The sequence below is a fragment of the Taeniopygia guttata genome, chromosome 7, assembly GCF_048771995.1.
Source record: "Taeniopygia guttata chromosome 7, bTaeGut7.mat, whole genome shotgun sequence".
Classification (NCBI taxonomy): Eukaryota; Metazoa; Chordata; class Aves; order Passeriformes; family Estrildidae; genus Taeniopygia; species Taeniopygia guttata.
In genome coordinates this window covers 7618455-7643711 of record NC_133032.1, presented here as the reverse complement: position 1 = coordinate 7643711, position 25257 = coordinate 7618455, and the positions used below count along the sequence as shown (strand labels likewise).

The 25257-nt window shown below is 39.7% G+C and overlaps 1 long non-coding RNA gene across 2 annotated transcripts in view; it reads left to right on the top strand.

Annotated features, from left to right (window-relative positions):
* Window positions 1-24537, top strand: part of LOC140684552 (uncharacterized) — an 82701-nt gene extending 58164 nt beyond the window's left edge. The window contains exons 1-4 of one of the 2 annotated variants that reach the window (XR_012056943.1): window positions 16824-16969; window positions 19297-19393; window positions 21360-21582; window positions 23865-24537. This is a non-coding gene — a long non-coding RNA (uncharacterized lncRNA). Of the gene's footprint in view, window positions 1-16823; window positions 16970-19296; window positions 19394-21359; window positions 21583-23864 lie in introns of those variants that run through there. The other variant, XR_012056942.1, reaches the window with a different exon arrangement.
* The last annotated feature ends 720 nt before the right edge of the window (window positions 24538-25257 follow it).

Below are 25257 nucleotides of genomic sequence, written 5' to 3'. Positions count from 1 at the left end.
TCAAGTCAAAAGGAAGTGACCAAATTCCATCTGTTCTCATATGTTTTAATATCAACTTTCCATCTTAGAAATTGAGGTTGTCCTAGGAGATCTGTATTTTAGTATTTCTGTCATAGAAAAGATGAACTTCCTTCCATAGTTATGCAGTGTGCTGCAAGAACTGAAGACAGACATTTGATATAATAAAAATAGCCAACCAATAAAATATGAGGCTCTGTTAATGTTGGCTCGACCATCAGAAACAGAAAATTCCATAAATCATGTTCCTCTTTCTGTATGCTTGAAAGGTGTCATTTAAAGATCCTTCCTACCTATGGCTAAATTATGAGAATTACCAGGAAAAAGGACTGTCTCATTTCCTGTCTCTCACACTTGGAGTATCTTTACAACACAAAAGGAGTTTTTATACCAATACCTCTGTTTCAAGTTTTGTCTCTATTATGGAAAAAAATACCCAAAACAACCCCCTCCCATCTGCGCCAATTTGTTCTACAAAGCCTAAGGGCATGAAATTTGTTCCCTAAGTTTATGGCTCAACAACGTGCAGAGATAAAATTGTCTCCCCTAAAAAGTCTAGCCTCAGGAGAGGGAATTCAGAAAATGATTGACAGGGAACAGCTAATTCCCTTGGCCTCCTCTCAGCTTTTATTGTTAGGAGTTTAATTTCCTATTTTTGGAAATATTCATTCAGAAGATGAACTCCTTTACTTCTGTTCTCCATAAAAATTCCTATTTGCTTTACTAAGCCAGTGAACTTCATAGCAAATAAGAATACAAAATTCAAAAAGTAGAGAGTGATTCATCCTCAGCTGAGTTATAGACTTGAAACCATTGCTAAATGGTATTTTTTTTTAACCATTAGTATCCAAGCTTGGGATGCCACTGAACACTGATAGTGTTTCTTTAAACACTAAAAAAATGAAGGTCCCTTTCCCCAAGGGCTGGTGAGCTAATACACTGATTAAGTATGATCTTGAGAATTAGTGGCAGTAAGGATACTTTTAAGGAAGAGTGATTTTTAGTGTTACTTCTCATTTTACTACATGATTTGCTACAGGCCTCTCTCACATCTTATTTGGTGATGTTATGTATAAATTTTAGATAATATACATTCTGCTTTCTGCTGTTTAGATTTTTGAATATGTTTAGAGCCTGTACTAATTTTGTGGAATGGATAAAGAGAATAGCTATTTGGATTATTTGAAGTCCTTCAGCTTGCACATAATTTCTACTACATGAGCTATGGCTTCCAGATAAACTCTCCCAGACAAAAATGTAGTATATGCATATAAATATATTTATATCTACATGTATCTATATTATACCAGATAACTTTTGTGTTCATTAGGATTTCATTTAGTTCTTTGCTATAATAAATTTACAGGCACACATGACTTTTTAAGGGTTTCATAGATGTGCCTATGTTACAGCACTGTGGGCACTGGTGTTCACTGTCTCCATCTCAAGGGCAGAGCATGGGACTGCTCCTGCAGTCCTCACTCTGCAAACCTCTCACCTTGATCACAGAGCATTTCTGTGACGTTGAATACGTGGATTCACACCAGGAAAGTCATATTTGCCTGTAGGTCACCTTCTTTCTGGTCCTTTTCCAAGGGTGGCAGGGGGGGAACTGGAGCCAAATTAAGTCGAGCATTAGCCAGTACACAGACTAATTTGCTGTTCTGACATTGAGAAGTTCTATTTCTTTAGCCTCTTGCTTCAAGCTGGGAACATTTTATGAAATAGTTATATTTTTCTCTAGAGCCTCTTTTGTTTACTTTTCACTCCCAAACTGGTGTTATGAGGAGCTGAACTTTCATCCAGCACAATTTCCCTACCTCAACAGAAGATATGCCCTTGGAACAGAGTGCAGCAAAGAAAACCTTTTCACTTTATTCTTTAACGAAACAAAGCTGATATCATGATTAAAATATCCCTGTAATAATAATTAATTTCTTTCATAACCTTTCCCCCAAGGCCTGCCTGGTTTTCTGTTCCTATTTCACCCCATGTCTTACATGTAGGTATGGGCACGATGCAGCTCATGGTGCAGCTGCAGTGCAGATGCCATGACTGCTCTTACAGTCCTGTTACCATGAGGCAGCTGCCAGTTCCAATTAACCTCTGAGAGATAAGGACTCAAATTAGCCCAAGCTGACAGATACCTGGTAACAGGAGGAGGACAATGATTTGGGTTTATATGTTGTTAGGTTATGACCCAGCATGTGTTACTGAATGATCTGGCTGACAGAGGCCATGCATGATGGCACAGCCTCAGGAGGTTCCTGTGCAGGGTTCACCGTGGTGTGGGATGAGAACAAGAGTGACCAGGGCCTCCACTGCTCCTCCACTTCCATTGGGGTAGCCAGGAAGGGCTAGAAGGCACTGTGTGTGCAGGAACAGGTTATGCCAAGTGATCTTTGAGAGGACAGTGGATCATCACATGGATGGTGGTTAGATGTTGCTCTGAGTCTCCAATCAGTTGGAAACTTCTTGGAACTGATTATAGTCTTCTGTATTGTTCTGTTGTTCTTAAATATATCTCTCCCTCACTCAAGAATTGTGTAATTAGAGAAAAATTTAATTTACCGGCATAGGTTAGAAATGCAAATATTCACAGTGGTTGGTCCCAGGTATTTCCACATGGGAGAGTGGACATGCTTCTTTCACAAAGGTTAATGAACCAGACAGAGTCAATGCTATTTAAGACTTGATTTCAGTAAACAAGGAATTTTTCTTTCAAAAATAATACTATCATAAGAAACTGTTACTGGATTAGGAAATCCTGATTTGATCCAGTTAAAATCAGCTAAAACTGAGAAAGACAAACAGTTCTGTCACTGAAATTAACATCTACTTGAAAACAAACTTTGTTGAATTTAGAGATATACTAATAAAATTCAAAGAACTACAAAGACCAGAAGAATACAGGGTATAGGCAAAAACTATTTGTCAGTGATGTAAAGTCTATCTGAAACTTCTGTTTCCAGAAGAGGAAAAAGAAAAGTATTGACAAGGGCTCCAGATCCAATAAGAAATGTAATAGGAAAAAAAAATTCCAAACTAGAAAGCCTGAGAGTAATTTTATTGAAATAAATCTATGTTTTGTAGTTCAGGAGGTTTAGAAATACATTGAGGGTTTCTAGTAATCAGCTGAGTTTGACATGCAAAAGAAAGTACAACAGCAAGAAGACTTTTTCAGGCCCAGAAACAAGAAGACTAAGGAAAGAAGAGAGGCTTAGGGAAGAAGTTCATGAAGCCAGGCATCCTCCCCCAGTCAGCCACAGACTCCCCCATCTCTCACATGCACCACACCACAATTCTTCTGACACTGCTGGTACCAGAATGTCTCAACACAGAATGGGGAGAGAAAAGAAGCCTGAATTTTAAGGTTACCAAATTGGGCTTTCTCATCATACCCCCATCTTTAAATTTCATTCTCTAAATGTATTGTTAGTACATACTTGGTAAAGGAGCAATTGAAACCAAAGGAAAATACTGGCTGGGAGTGAACAAGTGAAAAAGTGGACATAGACAAATGTAGGCTGAAAAGAAGAAGGTGACTGTAACAGCAGTGACAGTCTTACAGCCTTTCTCCCCCTGTTTGTATTAAAGCCTGACTAACTTGAGCTGGAAATGCAGTTTTTAAAGTGGATTACACGGTGTGGCTGTCAACCACAGAAAAGCACAGACTTGTGACCCAGACTGCTCCTTCTCCAGTTTGCAGCAGAACCTTATCTGGCATTAAAAGTGCAAGCCCCTAATATTGATTTTTGACTAACTGATAATCAGAATGAAACTGGAAAATGAGCTGATTGATATCTGACCTGCACCCAAATATCCAAATAAAGCGAGCTAAGCTTCTTAAAGTTGACATAGATACTATAGGAGGATGTTTGGTTCTTGCAGCAGTTGCCTGCACAGAATATGAAGAGGAAATGAATTTTGAGATGCTCTGTCACCAGTTCTGGCTCATTTCACCTTCCAGCAAATCTGAGGCCTTCTGCATCCAAATTATGTATTCTTTATTCAGTTTTCTCTTTGCTTTAAAAAGCCATTATATCCATTATCATATTGAATAACTGGACTTGCCATTTTGTCTTTATACTTTTGGCTATTTAGGAAAAAATACAGCAAACCTCTACCTGAAAACAAAGGATTTAAAGAGTTTGTCATCCTCTTAATGTAAAAGCATACACTTCACTTCTACAAAAGCATTTATTTTCAGTACAAGCTCTGGATCACCAAAATGACAGATAGTAAGTGGTTATTATTTCCTTCTATTTTTTGATTTTTTTTTTCTCCACTGTAAGTTGTTTTCTTTTAAGAAAAAAAAATCCCAAAGAAACCGAGCAGTCCCAGTTATATGTGCTCCTTCAAGCAGGAAACAGAATTATGACATTGCATATCCAGCTTTTGGACATGGCCTCTGCTTTTGAGACAGTCCTTCTGTGTACTCTGTAATGCTACCGTGCTAATACCTAGATAAACTACAAAATCCTTATGCAAATCTGCCATCTCTACAGCAAAATGCTATTTCCAGTTTTCAGGGATAAGCAGTTATGTGTCTTGTTCACTAGACTTTTTTTTTAAATCACGTTTTTGCAGCACAAAGCCATCTACTGAAATAAGACAGTAATGTAACCTTTGTGGAGATCTATTTCCTTACTCTGTTGAGGTTCTGTGTAATGGTGTCCTTAGTTTAGGTGGGACCACTTGGTGTTCCACCAAACAGAACTTACTTTGTATACATCAGCAAGTGACACTGTTTAGATAGAAAAATGTTATTGAATGACAGTCCTTAAAGCTTCTAGTGTCCAGTCCATAGCAGTTTTACTTGGGCTCCATATGAGGTTTTCTTTCTATATGTCAAAAATTTTCCATTTTAAAGCTGTGTCTTATGCTCCTATGTTTTTACAATATTTTATATGAAGGAAATAATAATCTTTGCCTGGAAATAGTTTGTTGATAGAACCTCTGAAAATGAGATATTCCGGTCTGCCAAAAAACATTGTTGGAATTAAAGCAATGTAAAAACAGGAATTGATTAATTCTGGAGTTTAATTATGTTCAAATAGTTTCTATAGACACAAAGAAATTGCATATACAGGCCCAGACTTAATTTTTATAAAACCAAACCCTAATTCAACAAAGCACAAACCCAATGTACTGTTTCAGTCCTCAATGCTTTGCCTCCATCCCCATAAAGAGTTTCCTCCTGTAGTCTCTGATCATCTCTTATGGGCCAAAACTGAAGGTCTGGTTATTATCTCATCCTCCTTGATCAGTCTTGATATCAATAAGTACTCATTCCTTTCTTTTTTCTACTTTTAAGGTTTATTCCATTTATTAATCTGTTCACCTGATGAGTCTGTGCAATATCTTACTAGCCACAGTTGCCAGAGACCTAGGATCAACTGCACAATAGCATAAATGCATGAAGACCAGAGGGAAATGGTGTTTAATTGACCACAGTCAATCAGATCTGAACAGTTACCTGGGATTTCTTCAAGTTGTACAAAAAGTTCCTGAAGTTCCAGAGGGATGAGAAAAAAATTCTGAAGTTCCAGAGGGATGAGAAGCTTCTATTAAAAAATCAGATAAGGACAGAGGAAACTGATTGTCTAAATACAGCAAAGGAATTTGATTAATAACTCAGCTTGGAAGTAATTGATTTTATAATTCTCATTTTAGTGGCAGTTCAAATGACCTAGTGAAGTTAGAACAACCACAGCCCCTCAGTTAAGCTTAGGGCTAACTTTAGTTACAGGAATCTGTTTTTAATCATGATCAACTTGTTAGTCATCATCATACAGTGCAGACCAATTTCCAGTTCTGGAAGATTGCTGTAGTCAGTTCATAAATACCTGCATTTGTCAGAGAAACTGAATATCAGATAATATCTGAAGTGGTGAAGACTAAAAATTAACATCTTCATCACTTCTGACAGCATCTGGCATTTAGTAACAGCTACTAATACTCTTTAAATGTAGGAACTATCAGCAGCAAAAAATGCTCTAAGTGCATGTAATTTTAGTGCTGTGTTTTGTACTGAAACACAACTTCAGCTCAAAGCACAACTATTGCTAACAATCTTGTGTATCATTATTAACTTTTAAAAATTGTTGAAACAGATAATTTATACGTGAATGACTGTTACAAAGGAATTAATTTCAATATTTTTTTAATGGACAGCATTAGAATTTTTTCAATTATGTGTCAGTTGTTAGGCACTAGAAATCACTGATTTTGTCCAGTTTTGATGAAATTAAGTAAGCCAGCTCCTGTTCCATGCCTAATGTTTCCTTTACTTATAATTTAGAAAGTGCTGAATGTTTTTGGTGGAGACCCTTTCTAGACCCAGTGGACAGGAGTTTCTAAACAGCTGAGGGCTATCTTGCACAGAGATTGTTTGAGCTAATTATTTTTTAAATGTGCCTTTGTACATATTTTTTAACAAATATTTCTCTTCCCATTAGGCTCTATGCATATGTTGTATGTCTTGTTTTCTAAGTCATCCTTATCTCAACTATTCTGCTCTCCTTGCCTGTTTGGCTTCCTCTGACTGTTGTCCTGGGACACTGCAAATCAAAGATGTTTTCCCTTGAGTCTGATATTCCAGTTTCCACGTCTTCCAGTAAAGGGAGATCAAGTTTGATGGCAGTATTGTGTAATCTGCTGCATGCCAGGAATATCTTACATACAGTTCTTTAGAAGGATGATCTGGTAATGCATGTCACCACACTGCTTTTTAAAGATGATTAATGGTCTTTTAAATGATTACTCAGGTGAGCTGTAGATCTTCATTATCTTCTCTGAGGACATTGCATTAGATTTATTTGGAGAAAATGAAATTGGGGTCATGAACCTTTCTTGAAAAACTAATTTATATCTTCTGAATTATTGAGAAGCACTATACTCTAATGATGTGATATGGTTGTTGATATTATAAAGACAACTGTCAATAACATCCAGAAGATAACTGTTATTTCTTATTTAACAACTTGGGAAGTTGCTGCTGTCTTTAAAGCTATTTTTAATAGCTGCCGTTCCTACTTCAGTTTCATCTGGATACACTTAAATTTTATCTGACTACCCAATAATTATCTGCTGTCAATCCAATCAGTGCTAGATTGGCTAAGCTATTTTTTCTAAAATGCAAAATTGTCACAACACTGCTTGACAATATTATGTCATGATGACGTTAGGTACTTTGCCACCTCACCCACTGCATAATGGTTAATTTGAGCAATATTAAATGAATGATAGGATTTAGGATTTTGATGAGCCAGAATTTGCCTGAAGAAGTATTGCCACATAGAATATTTGTCTATAGTTTATTTGGATGAAGAACATCACAAGGAAAGAATTCTGTCATTTGCTATTGATACATTAAAGCCTTCCAAGTAAAACACAACATTAGATCTGAAAATAGAGGCTGTGGCCTATTTTGCGAGCTCCTCATTAGCTGACTGGGAGTTTATGCAGTGAGGAATCTTAGTGCTTGGGTTTTTGATGCTCTATCACTATGTGTGGCCGTATATTTAATTCTGTCAGGGGTGTATGGAAAACTTGGCACAGCAGATGCCTTGTACCTCCATGATGTTTGGGAAGTGGGTGGTTTGCATGGAAGTACAATTCTTTCTTTAAAATTTTCTTCTGATCTTCAGTTTCTCCATGGTTTCCTGTTCTACAACTATTTAAACACCTCCAAAAAAACTGTGCTAACTGTAAGTGGTCTTCAGTGGTCTTAAGCATCCTTTGTGGTACAAAGAGGTTTTGCTGTTTGAACTGCAATCTTTTTAATACCCAATAAATATGTTTTAATATATAACTGAGATTAAAGAGGGCTTTAGCTCTCGACTGCTGATTAAACTGACATGTTCTAGAATTTCTGTGCATCACCACTCTACAGTGCAGCTCCAACCACAAGGCAGCTGCTTGAAAAGAGTGGGTGTTTTCTGAAGCTCCAGTGATCCTACAAACTCAATGGCCTGGTCTCTGGTGACCCACAAGCACCCATGGAAGTCATTGGTGCACCTAGATTTAACCATGTTGCCTTCTCAGGCCTGGAGCTCGAGCCTGTCACACACAGGCAGTGCACAAAACATCTTTCCTTTAGAGCCTGGCAGCTCAGGCTGCGTTCCATAAAGGGACTGTCAGCCCCACAATGGGCGTCATCGCACCAACATTTTGGGCAAGGAGCTCCATTGTGTGAGCACAATGTCTGTTTGAGGTAAAATGTCCTCAGTGCAGTGGCTGTCAGAAGAATAACTGTTATCTCCCAGATTCTGGCAAGGATTTGAAGGTCAGAGTTTAGGTTTTCAGGTTCACAATGGTATCTTGCTCAGCACAGCGTGTCCATAGCACGTGTAATGCTTTCAGCCAGCTCTCTATGAAAATGGCTTAATGCTCTTCAACACGTAGGATAACGCTACAGCCTCAGTCCTGCACAACAGCTTTCAAGGCTTCTTCAGGGTTTGATCCAAGCCCCCTCCTTCACCAGGGCACTCATCTTCTGTGTGACCCCCATACTGAAACAGCTGGAGCAGTGGAAGGCAGCATGGACTGTGAGCATGCTGGGGCCATTTAGTATCTGTTCCTTTTGTTTGTGAATTTCTGCTTGACTATCAAGTCCTCCAAAAGTATTAATATGAACTAATACTTTCATCTTGGACATTTCTTTTAAAACTAAATACAATCTATTGCCCCAAATTACATCATTTGCTAATTAAGAAAGCTAGAGTACTGCAAGAGTGTGTATTTTCACCTGAAGAATTTCTAACAGCCCTTACAAAGGGAATTACTGTGGTGAGTCACAATGCAGTGAAAAAGGCATTCTGTGTATCTCTGAAGAATAATTGTGGTACAAAAAGTGCTGAGCAACTCCCCTGTATGTTGCTGAAGATGTCACTGCCTGTGATTTAAAGCTCTAGACGAACTGTGCAGCCTTTGGCTAAGCAGCTTGGAAGCAATGGTTAAAATACCCTTCAATGGCACTATCACTTTCCTTTTTAAAAGTTAAAACAGGTCAGCGAAGGCGACAGAAAGTTCTTTTTCCTGCTTGCCTTCATTAAGTTTTTGTTTAAAGAAGAAGGGAGAAGGGATTGAAGCATGCAGAAATTGCCTCAATAACCCTGCAGCAAACTGCCAGAAAGTTTTCCAAAGCTCTCATGCAATTGAACCTGGTGAAAGGAACCTACTCCCCTAGTCCTGCCCACAGGCCTCCTTAATAAAGTTGCTGGAGGTTAGGTTTTTTTTTCTGAACACTTAATTGTGTAGGTCTCCCAACAAACTGGTGCCAGCCTGAGAGAATTGGAGCTGATGTTGATAGTGGAGAGGGGAAAAAGCTAAGCTGGAGGGAGGACGTTCAAGGGTTCGCAGGAGAATGGGGACCAGCAGTCTCCAGTTTCCACTGCTGGCCAGCGTACAGAAGTCACCAGTTATGATTGGGTTACAGCTCATGACTATTTAGACTTGGACATGGACTTGAAGCCACTTCATGTCAGTACAAAGGGAGGAATGTAACACTGTCTCTCCAGTGCCAGGGGGGAGAGATTTGTAGGTTGGTATGTGACCTTCACTGCTGGCCCATGCAGGTGCTGTTCAAAGGCTCTCCCCATTCAGCTCTTGATACTGATACTAGATTAAAAAGAGAGAATGAAAAAAGTCCTTGTTAAAAACTTTCCTCTGTTTTTTCCCTTTATCTCTGTGAACAAGTTGTCTTTTGATTTGCTTGGGTTTGTGGGTTTAGGAGGCTGTTTTCCTTTCAAGGTCTTATTCTTGTACTATGTATTTTTTCCTTTAGCAAATAACATTTAACTCAGTGAAAAATTTGTCTTGAGGCAATTCCTGGGTATTCAAAAAAAGGTTTTGATTTGTGCCCATGCTGTCTTGTCATACTAGCTTGTTACATTTTAAATTTTAGCTCCTTACCTGTATTCCAGTGCACGTGTTAAAAGAATCAGATCAAGGAAAAGAGAAGCATGCAAAGCCAGAAAATCAAATCAGCAGGGCAATTAAAAACAATGACTAGTAATAATCTTACTGGCTGCTGGTCAAGGAAGGGACCAGCACCCTGCCTGGCCTCTGGCACCGTGTTCTGAGGTCAGCTGTGTTCCCTAACAGCCCCACTGGTCTGTGCACTCGGGTAACACACGGTGGTTAAGGTGTTTTCAGAGATGACGTGTTTGAGAACTGTTCAGGGACTGTGCCACGCCATCCTGTAGTCAGAAGCAGAACAGACCAGCCTTCCTCACCTGCAAAGCAGACAGCATCCATCAGCAAAGACTTGGCTCAGCACAGATGTTCAGAACTAACTTTTGTACTAGAAAGATCTCAGGATTTCTGAGGAGCAGCAGCATGCAGCAGAGCTAAGTTTATGTAAGTGCCTTGTGCCAGTAAGCACTTAGGTCAAATTTCTTCTCATGGTGTTTTTGGAAGGCTGCAGAACTATGATGCCCACTTTTAAAGATGGTTCTTTTCCTGTGTGCATGCTGAAAGGACCAAATGTGTAGAACAGAGTTGCTCCCTCTGCTTCCAAATTCCCTCCCTGGAATGCTGTGCAACCAAGCAAGCCTGCCCAGCCTTAGCAGCAATTTTTCCTTAACCCTCATAGTGTTTTTTGATTGAAGTGGTTGGTATAATTAAAAAGCAGCTTGACTGCTGCTGAGTTTCTTTGTTTTATATTTACTGGAGAAAACCACTGGGCTGTTTATCTGTGAGTTTTATGTTATTATTTAATTACATTGAGGGAAGATCCAGCATTTTGGATAATTTATTTTGAGTGCTATATTTTCCAGGGCTTCATTTGGTTCTCGTATTAATCCCTTTCCTTCACAGAAGTTTGCATATTGTTTTGGATTATTTATACTTCACTGTGCTTCCAAATCCATTATTAATCACACAGGTATTGAAATACATTTCACAGATAATACTGGACATACTGCTGTATTGTTTGCTCACATAATAGTCATGCTTTCACTCGGCAGGTTTCTCATACATCAAATTATCATTAGATAAGAAAAAATGTTACGGTGAAGATTTGCCAACAACTTAATGCTGAATGCTCAAGCAAAACCCTGATGTTTCCCATTCCAGGTGATGACTCCTGGGGACAATAAATGAGCAGATGCTCTACTTAGATGAGAGCATATCACCTTCAGGGATGTGAACAGTGCAAGGTTCTGCTCAGTGGACCTAAAGGAAACCTCTTGTTCATTTTTTCTCCGGCAGCAGTCCAGATGACTAAACAAGAGAGATTTCTTTCATGGTTGCATTTTGGTCAGTATAAAAAGTATTTTAGTTTTGAGAGTGTCCTGCAGCTATCAGTGTCTGTAAGCCTAAGAACATGGGGCTGGAAAGGATCATCTGGGTCACGGTATCCAGTTTCTGGGTCACCCAGCCTCTAGAAACCCACGGGCTGCAGGCCATGCTTCCCCAGGCTCCACTGCGTCATTGCAACCTCACAGCAAAACCCCAAAAACCTCAACTAAAAAGAGAGGAAAATCAAAGGGAAAAACCAAGAGTGATAGAGAGTTTTAGCAACAGTCTAGACCCTTGCAAGAGCATAAAATATTGGATAAAACTCCTTGATGATCCCAGCAGGCAGCTGTAGCCTACTGCACAGAGGAAGACAAACTTTCCTGTCCTGTTTTCTTTGCAGGCTTTTCCACTGAGCTCTTGTATAAAAATGGGCTTAACCCTGAGAGATTGAACAAGTGTTCAAACTCAAACCCTGGGACCCTGCTGAGAGCTGCAGCATTTTCCACACTGTGTTTAGTCTCTGCTTACTGGCCACACCAGGGCCAGGTGTATTAGAGCCAAAGGAGAGCACAGCTTTGCACACTGGAGACAGCTAATCCATGAACACATTTCCCTGCACTCTACAGAGCAGGACTGTGCAGAGGAAAGGGGTGCAGCTATGCTGTGCAACACAGAGGTTCAGGCTGGGGTCCCAAGACAGTTTTTCCACCCTCAGTGTGGTAGAAATCTCAGCATGGGTCCCTAGCTGTGGTATAGCATGGCACTGGCCCTGGAATCATTCTGAGCTGGCACTGGCTCAGAATGTTTGGGCATCAATACAGCACAGGGACCATGGAAGAGCACACGAAAATTTGAGATCTCAGTGCTGTTCCCATGTCAGAAAAGAATCTTCAAATACCTCTCCTTTTCCATTTCCACATCTGTACTTGGGGGAGAGTAATAGCACTTTGACACAAAAGCATTTTTCAGGTCCTTGGATGGATGGTTAGTGCTGACATTAAGACATAAATCTGTTAAAACTGAGGGTTGGTTAAACGAGTAAAATATTATTACAGAAACTCTCTTAGCTGTTCAAAATTACCTTTCTCCTTAAATTAGCACAAGTGAAAAAGGAATAATTGCTTTCTGTCTGCCCACAGAGTCAGGCACACACAAAGTCCTCTAGGTTTATTAGACTTCACAACAGAGTGAAGGACATCCACTGTGTCATCCTCAGCAGTTCCGGCAGTGTCTGGCTCTTTTCAGCACAGTAAAAGGTCGGTTTCTGCAGACAAACAGCAATAGCAATAATGTCTACATCACTCAAATGGAATCTCTTCTCTGTAATTCAGAGGAGTAGCAGCACAGGTTTATAGAATTTCCTTCCAGTGATCTCAAAGACTCTGCAAGTGGAAAAAAAAATCTCAAAATCCCCACCCAGTCACTGGGCCCCAGTGTGACTGTTTTGCAGGTGGCAAAGACATGTCACAAGCAAGAAGTGATTCATCAGAAATACACATGAGAGCTGGGGCACAGCAAAGAGCAAAAGAAATTGGCTCTGTTGCCTGCCTGTGCTAAGAGCTGATCTCATAAAACTGAAAAAATGCATAAAATAAAAGTGGGGATTTGTTTATTATGCTATTTGAATTTAATTTTAAGTCCTGTGTAAATTACTATGTATCCTTCCTTTTAGTGTAATATTTGCTTTAATTCGGCTTAGCCTGTGGGAAGGATGTTTGACTGAACAAGAAAAGGAAGCTCAGTCCACAGGTGACTCTACCAAAACCATTTTAAAGATTAGCTTAAGTTCAGCCCATTTTGAGGATTAATGAAATCTCTTTATATGGTGATAGCTATAATTTATGTGCAATGTTTTATGATTGTAGTGCTTTAATGTGGTTGTTTTAGATTCATTTTTCTACAGACAAGCACCACTGTGTATCCCAATTACAGCTGGACCAGGGTAGCATCCTCTGACCCATCAGTGTTCTAGCTCAGAAAGGCCTTGAAAGCAGGAACTTCAATTTGCCTTTACAAGTTTCTTGGTCATAATTTTTCCTCTCAGATCTGTGTATGAGCTTTCATTGTTTTACTTGCTGGTTCAAAAGCCTCTACACTGCCTGCTTTTAGACTGTTATTTCTGGGCCCAAAGCAACGGGATTGTCCAGAAGAAGCCCAGGGAATCTCTTGGGGTAGAACTAAGTCTTCAATGGATCTAGATGGAAAGCTCTCTGGGGACAGCACCACCTTCATATTTTGTCTGTTGAGCACCCAGCTCAATGGGGACTCGCTCTGGGACAAGAGATCTTGCCAAAAGGCATTTGGGTTCAAGACAGTTTTAGAGCAAAAGAGCTTGGAAGTTCCCTTGAAAGAAGGGAAATGGCTGTAAAAATGAAAATTTTATCTGCAGGGAGAGGGTTGCTGGATTTTTTTTTTTTTTTTTAAACAGCAGCATCATGACCCCTTCCATGTTTATGTGTCATTACTTCTGTCAAAACTTGAACTATCTCCTCTGTGTTCAGGTTTGCAACATCAAAAGGACCATAGAACAGTTTTCTTTGATGTTAAATTTTTCTGCTGATGCTGTCTGTGGTCAGGTAATACCACATGATTAATGTGAAAAGATTCAATTTGCTTATTTTCCCATGTTCACTAGCAAAGCAAAGATGCAGTGGGATATGAGATACAGTCAACCAAGAAAATCCTCCATATTAGAAAACATTTTTTTGGCTTTCCAAAAATCAACCCTGATGCATTTTCTTTGGGTTTTTTGGTTTGGTTTGGTTTGGTTTTTTAATGTGTGTGTTTGCATAATTGCTTAATATTAAAGAGAGCGTGGTTTGGTCATTTAGTTAGTAAAATGAGACCTTGGGACTGGGAAGAACAGGCTCCTCTCACTCAGCTCAACTATTGGCCAGGACAAGCAAGTCACTTTGCCTTTTTATAAAATAAGGATAATGGTTCCTCCATTGTAAAGATGTGAGATCTACTGCTGAAAAGCAGTACTTGAGAGTTAGGTAATATTATTTCTGGCTCTCCTACAAATGTACTTAGTGTTCAGTTTTCCCATCTGTAATGTGGGGATGTTAGAACTAATCTACCTCCCAGGGTTGTTTTGCTTAATTCCATAAAGTACTTGAAAACCTCACATGGAAAGAGTTATAGGAGCACAAGGTTTCTTAATAAAGCTCATTCATGAGTAATGTATTTTTGAAGTAAGTGACTTGAACCTTCACCCATAGTTGGGAACCAACATGAGCCAAGTCGTCTTTGTTGTTCAGCAAAGGTTGGTTGATCTTTTTTTTTTTCCCCTTGCATATTTAATTCTCATACGGCTTTACATCTCTGGTTTCTGGCTATGATTGAAAGCAGAAATTCCAAATACCACAAGAGAAGACTGGGGTTTTTTAGTTTTTTTTTCCCTGACCCTTCCAGAAGCTGGAAGTTTTGAAACATGTAAGAGTCTCCCCAGCCACCCAGTTCTCACTCCCCCCACCAAAGATTGGTGTCTGAAGTAGTTTTCTCTGCAAACTGAGACTTACACATCCAGACACAGCCTGTACCCTGCACCCTTTACGACCTGCTCAGCCACCCTGAAGGTGACAAGTGTGATGTGCAGCCGGGCTGCTCTGTGCAGACAACCACTGGGTGCCTTACCAGCCTGCTCTGCCCTGCCTTCAGTGGTACAGGACCACACTGAGTCTCATCTGCTGCCCTGGCGTTGCTGCTGGTTGCTGCACAGAGCACGGGGAGGCTCTTTAGAAGCGCTGCACAAATGCTGAGGCTGAGATGGGCTTTACGTCAAAGGGCTGGAAGAGAAAATTAGCCAAAACTCATTTATCTCCGTGTCAAAATTCCTACTAACTGGGGAGGAAGCGAAGTTGGACCAGGCTGGAGGCTGCCAGGGAGCCTGGCCATCACACCGTGGGATGCATTACAAACCCGGATTTGCGGGATCTCTGCCTGCAAATAATCCACACTCGCAGTGCTCTGCACATATCATTTGATGTGTGTAACAGAGGGATGGTGCCAGGAGCACAGAAGCTAACTTGGAGCTTGGGGAAGTTTTCAATCGGTTTTGCCAGGGTTTCCCTCGGTGGGAAGGCACGGACGGCTTTCTCCTGCCCCCTCCTGGTGCAGCCCTCAAACGTGGCTCTGGAAGCAGTAGGCTGGAAAAATGGCACCTTCATTTTCCAGGGGATTTGCACCTGGCATATATGGCAAAGCTGGTCTATTTTCGTGGCACCAAAAGGAAGCGTTATCATTATTTTTATTTTTTACTTCTTGGCATTGTAAATCCCGTTGAGCTCTGTGAAACGAAACTGAAGCTGGGTCTGGTCAATGCCAGTCGAGTGGAAGGCAAAAGTTACAGTATTTCATCATGGTAGTACACCACTTTGGGAAATATTTCTATATTTCTTTTTAAGCTGGCGTGATACTTAGCCAACCAAAGAACAATGTAGTGCAAATAATTTAAAGAAGATAGACAGATTATGTAGTCCTCGACCAAATTCTTTATTCTTTACTCCAGGAGACACCTGCAAACCCAAAATTTCTCCTGAAGAGTAACATTTGGCAGTGGGTGCAATGCTCCCACCCTGCACTTGAACAAAAGGCAGCCCCTGGGCACTGCACTCCATGGAGGAACGGGGCTGTTGGGCACTGCCCAGACTTCTCCTGAGGTCTCCAGCACCACTGGCTGCACAGACCAATTTTGCAACAGGTACCCACCAGTAAAGCAGTAAAATCAAGGAATAATAAGTCAAAATAGCTCCTGCATGGAATCTCCTCACACTTAAACCCTTCAGCCTTTTGCATTGAGCACAAGCATGAATACAGTTGAACACAAACTAAAATAGAGTTGCCTAAAAGTGGGCATCCTAAATCTGTGCAATCATTCTCTCTTCATATCTGCATTAACGTATTTCACTTTGTAAAATGATTATTGTTTACAAAACCAGGAAAAGATTTTCAGGCCTTTTGGTTACCATATTTTGGAATAAGTCTAAGATCTTCCTATCTGTGGACTCAAAACTGTATTCTGCTCTTGATGTAAGTTCTCTGGACATCAACATGTTTCTTTAAAAAAAAAAAAAAAAAAAAAAAACAAGAAAAAATTCACAAGCTTAGAGTTTTTTAATAACAGAAAAAGAACTGATCAGTTTCTGACTGTTTAGTTAAGTATCTGTTCCCTTATCTTGCCTAACATATTGAAGAGGTTGGGGCTTCTGAATTTTCTAACAATTTGGAAACAGCTTTTATATATATAAATGTGTGTGTGTCTATGTATGTGTATATATATATATGTATCAGCCAGCTGTGATTGTGCTGCATTTTCAGAGACTTTGTATTTCCTGGAAAGGTGTTGAACTTTGGTTGTCCAAAATGTTGGGAGCACTCTTTCTGCACAGCCATAGCCCAAGCTGAGCTGAAGTTGGTACTCAAGAGGGTGTTGTTTCTTCAATACATGTGTTTGAAAAGCACGTCTTTGCAGCACTAATTATATAGATTTGTGTCACTTAATAATACCTTTTTTTATATGTATCTTGGCTGAAGAGCTTCCATGTGAAGTCAAACAACTCAGCTCCCTTTCTGTACAGCGCTGGAGAAAGGTGGGTAACACTTTGTGGTGCTCATGTCTGTATAGCTGCAGCATTGGGAAGGGGAAGACACAGAAAACTACGTCATTTCTGCTAAATGAACAGTATCAGGACAGGAAAAAGAGGTGGGACTTTCAAGTTTCTATTACTCATGTCCAGTAGTCTTAAGGAGAAAAACAAATCTTTGCAAAGAACAAAGCATGTCCCGTGGTCTTAAGGAGAAGCACAAAGCTTTCTCCATCTGAATGTTGTTTTTTGGGGAAATTTCCAGAGAGCAATTCCTTTCAATGAGTTTCTCTGGACTTTTCCATTGCAGCTTGTATCTGACCATTTTTTAAGGCCTGAGATTCTCTGCTCCATTTTGATACTATCTGGATCCATCAGTGTATCTCTTGAAGCTGAAATGCATAGAAAAGTCTGAACAAAGCCACAAAAATTTTGGGAGGTGAATCATTTGTTCACCACTCAGAAATTCTGTTATGGGTGGACTTTTGAAGAAAATTTTCCATAAATTTCTGTTTATATGCAACAGACCACAAGACAAAACAATTTCAAATCAAACAAAACAGTTTAGTCAGACTGATGAAAATAACTTTTTTTTCCATGGTTCTTTTCATCAACAAACAGACATGAACTTCACTTCAGGGCAGTGTGAATGTTTTTTCTCCCTTCAAGCTCACCTGGCAAACTGAAAAATTAGTTATTTGTACAGGCCTGGTTGTGAATCATCTTGACTCAGATGTGTCCCTGATGGGGAGGACACGTTAGCCCCTGCCACCTTTGCGTGGTGCTTTGAATTTTCAAGTTCACCATAATCCAATTTGGCCTCAGACGATCTGAAAAATGCCATTTCTCAAAAAGCACTTGAACTGCTACAGGGCTTCAGGGCAGGTAAGTACTGAGATAGGTATTAGATAACCAGAACCTCAATTTCTGGTCTCAGACACTGGGATAACAAAAAGCAGGCCGATGTGCCTTCTAGAGTAACTGAGCTAAAGAAGTTTGGTAACATCGCATAATGTAATGTTCAAATTTTCATTCTATTGGACTTTCTGCATAACAGAGGTCCTATCTATCCTCATTACCTGTAGCTCCATGACCATGACTTTTACTTGAATAATAGCACAGAAATTATAACAGTAGATGGAACCTAGGAGGTAATCTAGTCCTATCCCTCCCTAAGCAGAATCAGTGTAATAGAATAAAATAGACTATTCCAGATGAAAGTGACCTACAGTGATCATCTAGTCCAGCTGTCCAACCAGTTAGGAGCTGATCCTTGTGGGTCCCTCCCAACCCAGAATACTCTGTGATTCTGTGACCAAAAGTTAAAGCCTGTTAAGGACATTGTCCAAATACCCCTTAAACACTGACAGGCTCGGGGCATCGACACCTTTCTCGGAAGCCTGTTCCAGTGTTTGACCCCCCCTTGGTAAAGAATTGCTTCATAATGTCCTGTCTAAACCTCCTCTTAGAATAGTTTTGAAGCATTCCCACGTATCTTAACACTGGATCCCAGGGAGAAGGGATCAGCGTCTCTCTCTCTCTGCTTCCCTTCCTCGAAGCTGTACAGAGCTACGAGGTTGCTCCTTAGCCCCCTTTTCTCCAAGGAACTGAAAGTGTTTGTGTAAAAAAGTCTTTAAAACTTCAAAGATTCTACAACTTCCCTAGAAAATTAGTCTGCAATGCTTAAAACTAGAAACAATTATTTTTCTGTCTCACATTTGGGTTTTGTGGGGTTTTTTCCATTTTTTTTTCAGCTTCAAAAAATTTATTTTTAAAAATCCACCCTTGATGTACAGTTGTTACAGCTGTAGTAATATCCACATGTTCAGTGGTTAATTAGTGGTCATTTTGTTACTAATTTTTAGCTCACTTTCAAGTTTGGTTTAAAAATCTTTTCCTCTACTAGATTGCATTGCTCTACCAGATTAGAGGTAACTTTCTTGCAGAGATCCAGAGATTCTGCACTCAGAGAAGACCATACAGTCATCATATTTTCTCTCCCACATGCCATAGACTTTTATATTTTGTGCTGTTACCCAATACTTTGCATCTGAATTAAGCATAGCTTTTATTTTGGCTAAAATATATTTTCTGGAAAAGCATCTAATTTTGATATGAATACATCAGGAAATGGATAATCAATCATTTCCTTTAGAAGTTTGTCACAGTGGTTAATCGCTGTCACTGTTTGAAAAATTGTGACCGTTTTGAATTTCTGATTTCAATTTCCAGTTACCGGTTCTCATTATGCTTTTCTCTGCCAGATGTAAGAACCCTTTAGTATCCAGTATGTTCTTTTCTGGAAGTAACTACACAGTGTAATCAAGACATCACTCATCTTTTCCTTCACAGTACACTCAGTAGATGGGTCTTTAAATCTCTCACAGTCAGGTGTCTCCTTCATTCATTAGGTCAGTCTAACACTTGCTCTTTCTTGCCATTTCAGTTGTTTATAGAAGTTGGTAAAAACTGGACCAGACTTCTGTGAGATGTACTGTGAGAAGACAGAAACACCTTACTGCTCACTGCTCCCTTGTTTGTGGGTATATGGATGATGGGAACCACCTGTCCTTTATTATAGACTTTCTGGAATTAGTATTTTCATGGGGTGTTACTTGCCCACTGTGATTCCCAAACCATTCTCCACAATCACAGCTTTCCAGGATCCAGGGTCCTATCAGGTTATTTTGCTCTCTGCCTTATAGATCAGCTTTGTACTTGACTGCATTTCGTTCAAATGGGTCACTTTAACAAGTGACCCAAAATACTCTCAGCATTAGTATTTTTTCCTCATCGTTATTTACCAGGCTGCTAATATTTGTGTCAGCCATCTGTCTATCAGTGCTGACTTTATATTCCCTTGCAGAGCATCAGTGAAAACGCTGAATAGCACCGAGTATACTTCAAAGCCCTGCGGAAAGCCAGTAAAGAATCCTCATTTGATGATGATCTGATTGACGCAGCTGGGTTTTGAGTTATGCTAAATAGCCATGTCTTAGCCATTTAACATAAGTTTCCTTCATGTTATATAGTGTTTATCTAGTAAGTATGTCATGCACTAAGTCTAAAGCCTCGAGAAAGCCTGCTACATCTGTACAGTTGGCTTTTTTTTTTTTGCAGGCAGAACATGAAACCAGTTTTATTTGAGCTATTTTCCATAAACCCACATTGACTGGCAGTAATTAAAATCTTGTTCTTTCATGTTTTAGCAGTTCAGTCCTGTCTCAGTTTTTCCACTCTTTTACATGGGATTGATGTGAGGTTAGCTGCTCAATAACTCCTCTGTAATTGCACTTGGTTTCCTGTTCTCCCTCTCTCCCCTTTTCTCTCTTTATCTCTATCTCTCACTTTCTTTTTTTTTTTTCTCACCCAGGTTACTACCCTGCTTCCAGTCACCTGGAATCCCTCTTATATTAAAATGTATTAAAAATTAACATTAGCAAGCCAGAGTTCTCCTCAGTCAAATATTTTAGGACCCCTGGGTGTTATTTATCCAGGCCTGCTGATTTAAAAATGTTTATCTCTACTGGATGATGTTTAACATCCTGCTTATTTCCTAATGGGATGGAAAGTATTTATTCAACCTTGCTCTCATATAAACACCATCAAGATATTACTTTTCAAAATAGCAAATGGAAACATTTATTGAACAAGTCTGACTTTTTGTATTGTTGTTCACAATTCTACTGTATGCAATTCAAACACTCCTCAAAAAATCCTGCTCAGCATTGCCATGGGCTAGTTCTTCACAATCTTTTTATTTTCCAATATAAGTTTTTCTTCACTTCAGATCGTTGCTCTATTATCCCTATTTGTTGAATATTTAAAACACTTTTAATTTACCACTGGAGAAGTTGAGCCTTAGCCAGTCTGTCCTTGATGATGCTGATGGACTGACTATTCTGAAAGAACTTCTGATTTCCATTCATGTTTTCCACTCTGATTTCTTCCTCCCACTCACTGTTTTCTCATAATTTTCCTCAGCTGGAGGATATTAGCCATTGGGAAGTACCAGCTACAATTGTCTTAATTTTGTCCACTTTTAATTACCAGCTCTTAGGATAATGTTACTTGCCAGCTGTATGACTGCTACATTCTCTGTTATTCAGGATGAGCTGCAAAATGAGTAGTTGATGTTGGATGCAGTATCTTTTCCTGATGTAAATGCGTAAGAGCAGGTTGTCATCCCATCACTTCCTCATTCTCTTTTGGATGAACTGCCTTGCAGTCAGGGTTAATGAGATCATTAAGATTTCTCCAGAAACATGGGTCAGGTGTGGGAACCGTGCACTAGATTCAGGCCTGAACCTCACCTTCTCCAGAGGATAACAGACATCAGGCTTTGCTTTTCGTTTTGGCCTTATCTCACATTTGGTTCATTCCTTTCTGCCTAAAATGCTCCATATTCTGATGCCTTCCTCAGGATTCGCTGCTGCAGATGGTGTATTTATATTAACTTAAAGATTGCATTCCATTCCATCTTTCAAATGAGATTAATATATTTTTCAGGCCATTGTGGTTACCCGACCTGACCTCCCATAAATGCAGCCTATAATTCTTCACCCGGATTCCAGCATCTGGTCCTATAAGTCATACTTGAAACACGGCATGTCTGTTTTAGAAATGCATCTCGTGGACATGTAAAGCCTCTGTCACTTGGTTATTTTTCCTTATTTAGAGCAAAATGCAGTCTCTTGATGATGTATAAACATCGCACTACCGATGGCTGTTTGTAAGTATGCAACAGTTTCATACTTCTGTGTTTCCATACCTGCCTTCTACCTACCTAAAATACTGCCCTTAGTTTCTTCCAAGTGGATGTTGTTCTAGACATGAAGATGGGATCTGGAAGTCACTGAGAGTTACAGATGCTTAAAGAAAGATGCATGATAAAAACCAAAATAATCTAATTATTTATGGTGTCAAACTTCTTAGACACATGTGCAAGGCTTGACTGTCTGTATCTCTGATTGCTATGTGTTACATTTCTGTAATGTCTTTCAAATGAGGATGGACATGCAGCTGCTGGAATTAGGAGGGCATTGTCATTTGCTCTGTGAAATGGACACACATTTTCATATGCATGATTAGTGTCAGAAAGCAGGAACTGGAGCAGAGTGCTCAACATCATTGCTAGTACTCTTGGGGTTTACACTTATTTTTTATTTCATTTAATTTCTTTTTCTGTGGTGAGATTTTACACTGAACCCTAATATACTCCTGCAGAATGGCATTCTCCTGGGCCTATTTGAAATTCTTGATCTTTTCTGCATCTGTTTAAATCCTGCGTTCATGCACGTACAGTACAAGGTCAACCCTTTGTTTGTTATTTTTATGGAGTTTAAAGAAAGTCCAAATACCTGACCGAGGTACCTGTCTGGAGCAGCCTTGTGACAGTTGCAAAATCTTCAGGCTCGGAGAATCACATGATTAAGTGTTTCTTGAGGAACAGAGGGAACCATAAAATCAGGGGTGCACTTTGCAGCTAACGGGTGGTTTGGGTTGGCTCCCCACCCATCAGAATGCAGAAGGTGATTTGAGAGTTGCCTGCTCAGAGGAAGCCAGCCAAGGGTATATTGCCGAGCTCTAAGAGTAAATTGTCATGCTCCAGCCAGAGCCCTGCGTACAGGGAGGTTAAGAGCTCACAAACAAACCACAAAGCTTAGCTCTTCCTTAGGTTTATCACCTTCAAATTCAATCTTACCTCACAGCATAACTGACCAGCTTCAGAAGACCAAAGGGTATGGAAGTAAAGATGATCTGACAAGAATATTTGGGGTTATTTCTGCAGAGTCTGGGACTGGCATTTTCCAACTCAATATTGAACTGAGACTTCAGTTCAGTGTTATTAGAGATGTCAAACTCCTAGAGGGCTGTTGCTGATCTCAAGCACAAAGCTGGACTGCCTGGTGTGCAACTGTCTGCGCTGCTAAAATCCCAAGAAGTTGCTCATGAAAGATCTAGTTTTGGAATAGCTACAGTTAGCCCTGAAATAGTAATTACTTTCAATTTTTATCTGCTTGGATTTTTTTTTGTTTTTCTTCCCAAAAGATAAACTCCCTTCAGACGTTTGAAGGGATTTTGTTATATTTCTGCTACATTTTATTGGTGTGAACCTTTGGGGAGAGGCTGATGTCTAAAGGAAATTTATTATTAAGAACTAGCCATACTGTTTCCCAGCAGTGAGCTTGTTACTGACACATCTTCGTCTAAACTCTGTAATTGGTAATTATGTTTGTCTGACCTACATTCTTCTGCGTAATTGTACTGAGATATGGTATCTTTCAATTCCTGAGTAAAAATGTCTACACCAGTTGTGAAGTGTTGCTGGGCAGAAGCTTTCACCCTCAAAAGGCAGTAGGATTTTTGTGGTGGAGGATGCATTTTTTTTAAAAATGCATGTAGCACTAGAATCCTATGGGTGTAAAAAGCAATGTTGAAATAAGTTAGGTATAATGACATGATTTTTCAGAACCTAGGAAACTAATGGTCAATTAAGTCCCAGTGGAGGGTGAGTATTAGCTTCCTAATTTGTTTTGGATCCATGACTGGAATGTATACGCACATGCTATTCAGTCCGGAGCATTCATGTGAAAGATCCTTTGGGTAATTTAACAGCTACAAATGGTACTTCCATCTAAAATTGTTATTGTGTTGTGTTTCTGCACCAATTGAGCCTTCAGTAACAGATCTGATGATCAGGTTAGAAAATTCCTATTGATTTTATCATCAAAAGAAGGAAAATTCAGATTCCTTATAAGGTGAAAAAAAAAAATCTTCCTTTCTACTTAACCAAGAAAAAAAAAAAGTATTTCCCATAGATAACATGGGAAATATATCTCCTATTGCTTCACCTCAAAAGTTTTTCAACATTTTGCACCCATGAAGACTGGAGGATCTAGTGGATTATTAGCATTTCCCAGTATGTGGACCAGATAATTCGCCCAAAAATCTTGTTTCTGAGCCTTTCACTCTCTGGCTTATTGACCCAGAAGTTTTTCATCTGTTCCTTAGGGGCTTCTGAGAATTCTGATATTTTCTCCATCTGTTTCTCGAAATTTCCCTTGTGAGCACTCGGCATGTTTCCCTGTTCCTTCCAGATGACCCTCTCTTGCTGTTCCCACTGGGTGTCATAAACTCCATGACTCCTTCCAAGAAACGTTAAGGTGAGTCTCATTTTATTTATTGTGCTGAGTAATGCCATTAACACATTCCAAATTGATCCATCAAAGAAATCAGCCTGGAGAGCCTGCTCAGTGAGCAGCTTCAGGTCAAATATTTAGGTGGGGCGCTGCCTCTCACCTGAGCACTCTGTGAAGTTGTTATTGAACTGTATCACCCAAAATACCCCTTTGGACTCTGCTGGAGTTGCTGGTCTGTTCCATGAAGTCAACCAGCTGCTCCTTTTAGAGCACCCCTCTGAAATGTGAGCACAGGACAGGGAAATTGTTATCCCACCAGATCATTCATCTGGAACAGACATTATTAATAAAGGGTGATAGACTTCCCATTGATTTGAGATGAAGGGATGTCCATTATATGGGTGGTTTGTTTTATCATGTTTTGAGCCCAGTGCTGAGCCCCTGAGCAAAGCCTGGCAGAGGCTGAATCTTCCTTTAAGGGAAGTGCACAATGTTGACACTTCCAATGGCTGCAATGAATGCAATCTCTTAGTCTGAGGGAAACCAAAGAAGTAAAAAAAAAAAAAAAAAAAAAAAAACCAGAATCAGATCATTCCTTGTGATGTATGAGAAATACGAAAGCTGCCATCTGGAGCTTCTCATAAGTTGCTTATTTGTCCTCAAGCTGTCTGTGGGGGACAAGAAACAGATATTTGTTCTCTAAAAACCCAAAGAGGTTAATTTAATAAAAAGTTATACTAAAACTATTTCTCCTTACAGATTTTGCTAGGTGACTTCACTGAAACTCTGTTGTTCGTCTTGATCCTGTTCTCTTCCATTTGTGCATCCTCCTTGGTCTGCACAAACCATAATGTTTCACCATCCACTGTTTGGGAGAGGGGGGAGCAACCCTAACAGGAGTCCCACCCGCAGGAGTGCTGGGCAAGCTGGAAGCCTGGCACACGGGGGAGAATGGGAAGAACAAGTCTACAGGATGACAGTGTTCCTGGTTACCAGGGAAACAATCCTAAACTGGAGCTTTTTTTTTTTCAATCAGAATATTTGTTTTCATTTGAAATATTTTGATAAGGTGTTTAGTTTTTGATTTGAAATGGATTTTTACGGGAATGTCTGTTTTTAAATTCTTAACCTTTTTCAAAAATCAGTATTTATAACATACAGATTTCATTTAGAAAAAAATATGGGGAGCTAAGTCATTGTCATCTTTTCATAAACAGCTAACCTTGTGCACAACTTCATAGAAATGCAGAGATCATTGATGCTGC